Source organism: Silene latifolia, chromosome 6 (genome assembly GCF_048544455.1).
Source record: "Silene latifolia isolate original U9 population chromosome 6, ASM4854445v1, whole genome shotgun sequence".
Classification (NCBI taxonomy): domain Eukaryota; kingdom Viridiplantae; phylum Streptophyta; class Magnoliopsida; order Caryophyllales; family Caryophyllaceae; genus Silene; species Silene latifolia.
Window position 1 is genome coordinate 96,816,457 of NC_133531.1, and position 10,763 is coordinate 96,827,219.

Here is a 10,763-nt window from a genome sequence, read left to right on the forward strand (position 1 = left end):
TTAATAGGAACAATGTCCTTTCCATTTCATTAAGTTCCCCCCTAAACATATAATTCTTGAAGGTACAGATGAGAATTCGTCGGCTTTCGAAGTTGGTTCTTCTGAAGATTTGATGGTGGGTTTATATTACCCAGATGCGATTGGTATGTATCTACCGTGAGTGAAGCAATAAAAGCTTGGCCTCTATGGTGGTTTAGGTCATCGAAAGTGATGTCGGATTTGGAGGAAAAGACCAGACTTAAAATAGACTCCTACACCATCATTAATGGGAAGAGATATTGTCCATGACGTAGTGTATTTTAAGTCATTTGATTAATTTATGTTTATTAATTGCTCATTGGGTTGTATTTAGGAAACTAATTAAGGAAAGAATTTTTTAATATATGCATTAATTACATTGGGTTGTGTATAATTTAGTCTTTAATTTCCATTTTCCCCCACTTGCTATCCCAGTTGCCTTATTGTGATAGGAGCAATATCCGTCACAAACTTATGGCGGATCACAAGTTCTCATTTGTGACGGACATATCCGTCACAAGCTTATGACGAGTCAAATATTATACACTTGAGTAGGTAAAGACAAACACTTTGTGATTTCCTATACTTATCTTATCTACACAAGTGGGAGATACTTGACCCGTCATAAGCTTGTGACGGATATATCCGTCACAAGTGAGACTTATTGGTGACGGATAATGTCCGTCATAATCAAGACGCTTTGTACTAACTGGTGTATAACGGTGATGTGCTTAGTCGTTGTCGCTACCAACCAAAACAATATTTATAACTTCACAAACTACTCTTAGTAAAGAGGTACGTAAAGGTCGAATCCCAAGGGACGGGTATCGATTTAAGATTTCAATTGGAAGTAGCTATGTCTTAGGGTGTCACAAATTTGGTTGAGATGAGATGTAATCTAAACTATTCAACAAGATGAATGTAAATTAATGAAAACAAAGTAAAGCAATTAAAGGAGTTTGTAAACAATTGATTAAAGGCACTAGGGTGTCATGGATTCATAAGGGAATCATAGAAATAGATCATACAAACATGTTCTCAAATAGAAGCAAGCATTTATTGTTGTGATAGGATCGAGTTAGGGTATATCTTACAATCCTTAGGAAGATTTAGGTCCCGGAGCCTAGTCAATCAAGACTTTACAACACCTACAAGTCGACTTAGTCTCTTCCTATTCAAGTTTATGCATAGTCTAACAAGGCTCGAGTTGGTTTATGCCTTACAAGCCTCATTGAAAATATAAGAGATGGGTAAAAAATGCAAGGTTTCATAGTCTAGCATTTCATCAAACATAACATGTGCATAGGTTGAAATCACAACAAGCAAGCAATTTAATTATGTAAACATATTAGATTAAGCATAGATTAATTCCAATGATTATTTCCCCTAATTTCCCATTAACCCTAGCTAAAGGACTACTCACTCATGATCAAGTTTAGCATGCTAATAAGGTTGTCAATCATACTAACAAAGCAAAACATGATGAATAAATGATGTGATTAACAATAATTAAGCAATGGTAAAAGAGATTATACCTACTTGAGATGATCCAAATAATAACGCAAAGAATAATAGAAGTAAACTTGATGATTGATGGAAGGTTGTCAATCCTCCAATAAACCCAAATAGTCTTCTAATTACCCAACTAAAACTAAGAACAATTGAGAGATTAAGGAAAGATTAAGATGTGATTAATATTGAAATGTGTATTACAACTTTGATTAAGACTAAATTAAGAGAATGATTATGATAAGATGATAATTATATTGTACGATAGGGTATTTATACTAAAATTAAGTACAAGGATTAGAGTTAATAAGGGATCAAATGACAATTAAGACCCTAAGATAAGCTTGACAATTTTGCTAATCCCGAGGGACATGCGCGGATCATGCTGCAACTCCCAAGGGAATCCGCGCGTCCTAGCCTGAAGCACGGCAGGTCCTGTAAGAAGATCCGCTCGGGCTGGCTTAAAGACGCTCGGATCCTTGCTCTGGGACGCTCGTCCTGAGCTCAGGACGCTCGGATCCTGGTACAGGGTTCTTCTCTTGTTCTTGGCTTCCTAACAATCCGTAGGGATTGTCTTGAGGATGCACGGATCTTTCATCATTGCCCATTTCACTTCATTTAATTTCTTAGGCTTTTAGTGTCGGTCTCCTCTTCGATGCTTGGTCATTAGATGCGATCCATTTAGCTCCATTTTACTCCATAAACGCAAGGCTAGCAATCCTCTCCTACAAAGGACACAAAACCTGAAAGAATATGCAAAATGGGAAACTAAAGATAAGAAATGACCCTAATATATGCTAAAAAGCATGGGAACAAGGTTAATTCGGGGACTAAATGTGCTCAAATATGAGTCACATCAAACAGCCCCAAACCGAACCTTTGCTCGTCCCGAGTAAAGACGTGACTAAAACTATGACCTTTATTTAAACTAGCCTACTAATATAGCTGATATGAGACAATTAACGGGTCTCACTCCGCCCCTTCAACTCACAACAAGACATCCATGAGGTAAGGTGCCTTCTTGCAAGGCAAGGTGGGGCTTGCCAAAATAGCAATACATCCAAGCATTAAGCACACAAAACAAGTAATGGATGCATCTACAAAAGGAATAGCCACTTTCCTCATCTAAGTGGCGGAAATTATCTAGAAGGGAAGTAATCTAAGGGTACACATTCCATTATAGATAAGGTTTCTTCAAGTCACTAAGCCTAGGAGGATACCAACAAATCACCTCCAAGTTGTGTCAAGCTAGGGTACCTTTGTCCTCAATCGCTAAATGCTTTCAATAAGAGTAGACTCCTTATGGTGTTAGAAACACTGTAGGATCGTGGAATTCCCCTTCTTGCCTAGATAAGAAGAAGGGTCGTCCCCTCTCCACCATGCACAAAAGTGGGATCAATGGAAAAAGGGATCAATATGATTTTGAGTTTTATAATAGGAGTTTGTATTTGATTTTATTATTCCCCCTAATTCTCTTGTGGCATTTGACATTTTTGAGAACAATTTCTTTGCCATTTCCTTGATATTTGGCATTTTGATACTTGACAATTTTCAACTTTTGTAATTTTTGAACATTTTCAAAGTCACCCTAATTTGTAACGAGGGTGCTTTTATTTGAAGCATAGGAGTTCTTATTTTTGTACTCCTCTTTTCTTTGATGCAATTTGTGCAAACTTCTTGTTTTTTCACTTTGATGCTTGAACTCAAATTGATAATTTTTGTATTCATTCCCTTTTTATTGACAAAATATGATAGAAATGGAAGATGGTTGCATTGTTTCAAGGGTCACCTTGGAATAAACGGTAGCCAAGGAGTTATCACACCACAAGGTACTCTTGACTAGGTCTTAGTCCATAGGTCAAAGGATACTAGCATGACATATCCTAGGGTGTTTTAGAAGTATTCTAATGAGCAATGTCTCAAGAAGAAAAAGTATCTACAAGGGCCTTATATACACTTTTCAAGTTTCCCAAATAGATGTTATCACAAAATATTTCCTAAAATGCAACTACATGCCATGATGCAACTAACATATAAACAACTCTAATGCATATGCTTCTATTAACTAGTATGTCATATAAACTAAATGCAACTCCTAGAATCACATTGGTTTGTACCGCATCAAATAAAAAAGAAGCCACATAGTCATTAACATAGAGAGGAAAAATGAAATTTGGAAAGATCATACCATGCGGTCTTCATATTCCTCATGCCTCGGATGTGGCGTAGTCGATCCAATGTGATAAGAGTGACAAAGAAACACAAGTACATACACAATATTCAATTCTACACTACAAAGGAATGAACATGTTTTTGGAGATTTAAATTTTCAAATTTTTATGGTTTTTGTTTTTATGAAATAAAAGAACATATTTTTGTGTTTTTCGAAATTTTTCAATTTTTATCATTTTTTATTTTAAATGTTAAGTTAGAATTTCCCATCCCCACACTAGTATGGGCATTGTCCTCAATGACCAATATGATAGGAAATTATGCAATGCAATCTATATGAAAATGCATGATTTCTACACTAGTATGCAAACTATATGACAAATATACAAGTGATGCAATCTAATCTACACTATATGATGCATGCTTTCTATTAATTGGAGAGCCAATTTGAATTGACTCGCATTCCTTGTGTGTGAACTTCCCTAAACCAATCAAAACACTATTTCTAGTGTCAAAATAGGGAAGTTAATGCACAAGGAAAGGATTCAATGCATGAGTTCTAATTGTCATTTTGGATTTTGCAAACGGGAACAATATATGAGAAACCTCAATGGACGCGGGAGTCCTTTTAATGGTGCTAGGACTCAAAACTACCAAGAGCCAAGATTGACTCTACAAATGATCAAGGTTAAAATTGAAAACAAGAGATAAAAACAAAGCTAAAGGAGGTGTAGGAAACTCACAATGGAATAGGTTGAACTCGAGTAATCAACCCCGCACTTGTGGTATCCTCCAATAAGCCTTGTCAACCCTCAATTTTCGCTCATTGTGACATCATCATATCCGGCCTCATCGCCGCCATCATCATCATCATCATCACTTTCATCATCAATTTCTTCATCATCATTTTCATCGTCCACCTCCATTGACCCGGAGGATTCACCACTTTCATCATCATCATCGGAACTTGAACCTTGCTCTTCTTCTTCTTGGCATGAACCAATACCTTCCCCGTCTTAAACAACAACAACCTCCTTTTAATTAGCCACCCGACTATCCTTTTTAGCATCTTGAGATGAAATAGGGAAGAATACCGCCTTATCCGCCTAACTAGGCAAAGGAAATGAAGGATCAAGAAGTCCTTTCCTAGCTAGATGTAGTAGGGGTGGATATTGGGCACGGGTTAAGAAGTCCTTTTCGGCAACTTGTTGATCATAGTGCTCATATCAAGAAGGTTGCGCCCCTTAACCGGTTTGTAGGTGTTATCCTTGTTGAATTCCGGGTTAAAGTATTTAGCTAACCTCGTTACCAAGCCCCCGTTTACAATGAAGGCCGCTCCATCTTTCCCATTATCAATCTCAAGCCACCGATCAAGCAATAGTTGAAGAATGTTGTTCTTTTTCGTGAACTTCCCATTGATATTCATGAAGGACTCAAGGTAGACAAAATCTAGTTCGGTGAAGTGGTTGGTGCCTTTCCTAACAATCAAGGTATTGGCCACAAACTTGTGCCAAACTCTTATGCCCGAATGATGAACATATAAAGCAATGCACTCCCGGAAAGAATCAAATTTTCGACCGGTAATAGCTTTCCAAAGGGGTGCGGCATCATACTTCAAAGGCTTCTTCTCAAAATGATCATATCGCATAAGACCAAACACTTTACCAAAATCACTCTTAGTCATTCTTCTACTCTTGTTCTCAAGACGGAACTCAACATAATTTCGAGTCTCTATCTTATACACCCTTAAGGAGCTTATGAACTCCATGGTCAATGAGGAGTAAGTCAATTCATCCATTTCAAAGAGGGTTATCAACCCCATGGACTCGAAAAATGCTCTATTTCGCTCAAGTACACCCAATTTTCGCAAAGTGTCTTGACAAATAAACTTGGTAGCCACAATAGTCTTTTTGGCAAGGGATAAAAATGCAATCCTATGCTTATCGGTTAAGAAAGTTACCTCCGTAAAATTTGACAATTGTTCTACAACTGGAGTAGATGTGGTAGCTTCCTCAATAGTATTGAAGGTTACTTGGACTTCCTCTCTTGGTTGGGTTACTACCAAAGCCTTAGATGGAAGAAGAGCTTGTTGCCTCTTTGATAAATTTTGAGTTTTGGGTGCCTTGGTTCCGCCTTTGGTCCTTGCCATTGTATTCTCCTTCTTAAATTAGTATCAACAAACCAAGATTTTGCTTGGATGTTCCTTGATTCTTCAAACTTCAATCAATTCCTCAATCAATTTAGGATTTTCGAAATTTTGCCCAAACCCTAGAAAATTGATTCAATTTGTGAGGAAATTGATGTTCAGATGGTCTTTTGTTGATGAAGGAGTGATTTAATCTTGTTTTGAGCAAGTTTTGTTTGGATTGTGGTGAATTTTGTTGATAAATTGATGTTTTTGAATGAGGGGATTGAGGGTTGAAGCGGGAGAAAATGTATGTGTTTGTGTTTTTGAAAGATGGAAATGAATTGGGAAGAAGGGTGTCCCGTGTTTTGTTTGAGTATCAGGCCTGGGACGCTTGGATTATAGACGGAACGCGTGGATTGTCTTACTGGACATTTTGAAATAACAAAGCAGTGCTGGGATGCACGGATTTATTTCAGCTCAAGCGGATTTCTGCTGGGACGCTCGGATTGAGTCTGGGACGTGCATATTTTTTGTTCAGCAAAATTTCATAAGTTTGGGACTTCCCAGGACCTGCGGATTGATTACAAGACGAGCGTCCTGATGTTGGGGATGAGCGTCCTAATGTTGGGTTGCACAGATTTTCTTACAGGATGTCTCCCACAAAGTGAACTTTCCCAGCTCCCACGTCCTAAGGCCAGGACGCGCGGATTGAGCCTTGGGACGCTCGGATTGTATTCAGCTCCCATGAGCTCAGGTCTGCTCATGGGGATTCTTCTTGTCGTGTCATTCCTTCTTCCTTTCCTTGTTAAATGTTGTGGGTTGCACTACAAAGGCTTGGTTAGCCTAGGCATTTGCTATCCTCACACTTGGTCAAACACTACACATCAAAACACGTTAAAATACCTCCCTCACTTGCTCTCATGTCAAAAATCTTGATCAAAGCACAAAAATGAAAATCCAAAAATGACAAAGATGCAATAAAGGAAATGAAATGCTAGTTAAGGGGTTAGAATATTTACAAAAGGTGGTTTAGGGAGGACTCCATCAAACTCTCCTTCTTGGATGAGATGTCAAGGGGGCAAAGCCAAGGTGTTGTTGATGTTGCTCAACCTTGTAGAAGTAGTCGAAGGCTTGCTCATTTTCATGATAAAGATCTTGCATAGATCTTTATGCATTGTTTTCTTCAATGTTGTGGTCCGCGTGAAAGTGATGACAAGGATCAACAAAGCCTTGGTCTAAGGTCATATCATTTCCAATATAAGGATTGACTAATCCTTCAAATTCATCGTCCCGTAGACCACAAACTTCATTAGCTTGTTCCCCAATGATGTCATGAGTTGACAAGAGCAACTCTTCTTTCTTGTTATCATGGCCATTGAGGCCTTTTTCATTACTTGTCATAATGGGTGAGCTATTTAAGCTCTCATTATTGTTGAAAATTGCATGCTCTCCGAATAGAGCCATTTGAAGGTCATCCACTTTCTTCTTCCATATGGGTGATGTTTCTTTACCCATGGCTTGATCTTTGCATAGAGATTCTAACTTCTTTCTATCACTTTCTCGGTTATAGTGATCGACCATGAAGCATGGCTCATGTAGTCGGGGAGATCTCATTGTTTTGTCAAGATTGAAAGTAATTGTCTCGTACCCTACTTCAAGTGTGAGCTCTCCATGTTTCACATCGATTACTGCTCCCGCGGTATGAAAGAAAGGTCTTCCTAAGATGATAAGAATGTTGGAATCGTCCTCCATGTCTACAATGAATAAGTCTACCGGGATGAAGAATTTGCCAATTCTCACGGGCACATCCTCCCATACCCCTAGAGGTATCTTTGTTGATCGTTCCGCCATTTGAAGAGTAATGTTGGTGCATTTGAGCTCTCCCATTCCTAGCCTCTTACATACCGAGTATGGCATAACACTTACACTTGCTCCAAGATCACATAATGCTTTGTTGATTATAGTGTCGCCAATGGTGCATGGAATAGAAAAACTTAGGCTTGACTTGACGACTTGTGAATGAAAGTCTAATCACAATAGGCTCTTTTTTTATTTCCTTGGCCTTCTCTTCATTCCTCTTCTTTGAAGGTTCATTGGTGGTAAGATCTACCTCCTTAGAGTTCTTCACAACTCCTTGCTTGCTACTAGCATCCACAATATCTTCATCAATTGACCTCTTCGGCCCCTCACATATTGTACCACTCCTCAAATGGATGGCACTAACCGTCTCATGCCTTGGAGGGTTACCTTGAGGCGGTAATTGCCCCTTTTTGTCTTTGAGAGCTAAAAGATGCTAATTGAGTCATTTGAGTTTCTAGCATTTTGGTTTGGGCAAGTATATTGTTGATGGTGATTTCCTTAGCTTGGCTATCTTTTTGCATTTGGGTGAAGAATTCTTGTTGGTTCTTTTGCATTTGGAGGACCGCTTTTTGAACATCAAAGCTTTGGTCATTGGATTGGTTGTAGGAAGGATGATTTTGATATCCTTGGCTTTGGTTGAAAAAGGGTCTTTGAGCTTGATTTCTCATTGGTGGTGAGGTGTATGTTGGTTGGGTGTTTTGTAAATTTTTGCTCTTGTATGAAAGATTTGGATGAAATTTGGTATTCTCATTATTGTAGTTAGAATAAGGGGTGCCATTCTTGTATGCTTGGAAAGCATTCACTTGTTCATTTGTTCCCCTACATTCATTTTGTTCAAATCCAAAAGTTCCACAACTTTCACATACTCCAGTTGGAATTGAGGATGATGCCACCATAGCATTGACATGTTGTTTGGGTGATTTGGAAGCTTCATCAAGCTTAGCCATGGCCTTCTCAAACTTCAAATTGATGGTGTCGATATGAGCACTTAGTTGAGCACCCAATTATGTGATGGAATCTACCTCATACTTTTCTCCTCTAGTGGCCTTTCGAGGCCTACTATATTGGGAATTATGAATCGCCATCTCTTCGATTTTGGCCCATGTTTGATTGTCATCAACTTAAGTAAACATCCCATTGAATCCCATATTAAGCAGATTACGTGAGTCTTCATATAAGCTGTTCCAAAATTGTTGAACAAGGAACCACTCACTAAGCCCATGGTGTGGACAAGAACGACAAGTGTCCTTAAATCTCTCCCATGCTTCATATAATGATTCCTCTTCCATTTGCTTGAACCCGGTGATTTGGGCTCTCAACATATTAGTCTTCTCCGGAGGATAGAATTTCTTGTAGAAGGCAAGTGTTAGCTTCTTCCATGAATCAATACCAAGGGTAGCCTTGTCTAGGCTCTTCAACCATTGCTTTGAGGTACCGATTAAAGAAAAAGGAAACAATACCCATCGGATTTGGTCTTGAGTAACTCCGGTTTGAGAAATTGCATCATAATTGTCGCAAAAAGTCTCCATATGTGAATGAGGATCTTCACTAGGCATCCCTCCAAATTGACTTCTCTCAACTAATTGTAAGAATGCGGATTTGGCAATGGAATTACCGGTTAAATGTGGTGGTGTGGGAGTACCGTTTGGTAGGTTCTCCTCGGTTGGTACGGAATGAGATGAAAATTTAGGCATTGTGGGTTGATTTTGTGGTTGGTTTGGAATTGGGTTATCCTCTCCTTCTCTTGCAAAAAGGTTGACAAACTAAATGTTATTTGGTTGAATTTCCACAATCTCTCCAATACCTACAACTCTTGAAGTACCTCTAGCAACTCTTCTATTGTTGGTTAAGGTCCTTTCAATCTCGAAGTCAATAGGTAATAAATTACCTTGTGATCTCCTAGTCATGCAAAATATCAAACAACTAGAAAACAATTAGAGCAACCTTGAGGAGATTGACTTCCCCAAGGTAAAGAAAGACATAACTAAAAACAATTAACGAAAATAAAATCAATTGAGTACCGTCCCCGGCAACGGCGCCATTTTTGGTGTATAACGGTGATGTGCTTAGTTGTTGTCGCTACCAACCAAAACAATATTTATAACTTCACAAACTACTCTCAGTAAAGAGGTAAGTAAAGGTCGGATCCCAAGAGACGGGTATCGATTTAAGATTTCAATTACAAGTAGCTATGTCTTAGGGTGTCACAAATTTGGTTGAGATGAGATGTAATCTAAACTATTCAACAAGATGAATGTAAATTAATGAAAACAATGTAAAGCAATTAAACGGGTTTGTAAACAATTGATTAATGGCATTAGAGTGTCATGGGTTCATAAGGGAATCATGGAAATAGATCATACAAATATGTTCTCAAATAGAAGCAAGCATTTATTATTGTGATAGGATCGAGTTAGGGTATATCTTACAATCCCTAGGAAGATTTAGGTCCCGGAGCCGAGTCAATCAAGACTTTAAAACACCTACAAGATGACTTAGTCTCTTCCTATTCAACCTTATGCATAGTCTCACAAGGCTCGAGTTGGTTTATGTCTTACAAGCCTCATTGAAAATATAAGAGATGGGTAAAAAATGCAAGGTTTCATAGTCTAGCATTTCATCAAACATAACATGTGCATAGGTTGAAATCACAACAAGCAAGCAATTTAATTATGAAAACATATTAGATTAAGCATAGATCAATTCCCATGATTGTTTCCCTTTATTCCCCATTAACCCTAGCTAAAGGACTACTCACTCATGATAAAGTTTAGCATGCTAATAAGGTTGTCAATCATACTAATAAACCAAAACATGATAAATAAGTGATGTGATTAACAATAATTAAGCAAGGGTAAAAGAGATTATACCTACTTGAGATGATCCAAATAATAAAGCAAAGAATAATAGAAGTAAACTTGATGATTGATGGAAGGTTGTCAATCCTCCAATAAACCCAAATAGTCTTCTAATTACCCAACTAAAACTAAGAACAATTGAGAGATTAAGGAAAGATTAAGATTTGATTAATATTGAAATAGGTATATTACAACTTTGATTAAGACTAAATTAAGAG

The 10,763-nt window shown here is 38.0% G+C and overlaps 1 non-coding gene across 1 annotated transcript; it reads left to right on the forward strand.

The window, feature by feature from the left end:
• Positions 1–8,902: 8,902 nt before the first annotated feature.
• On the forward strand, positions 8,903–9,009 carry LOC141588854 (small nucleolar RNA R71). Its single transcript, XR_012519823.1, has one exon. It is a non-coding gene; the product is annotated as a small nucleolar RNA R71 (small nucleolar RNA).
• The last annotated feature ends 1,754 nt before the right edge of the window (positions 9,010–10,763 follow it).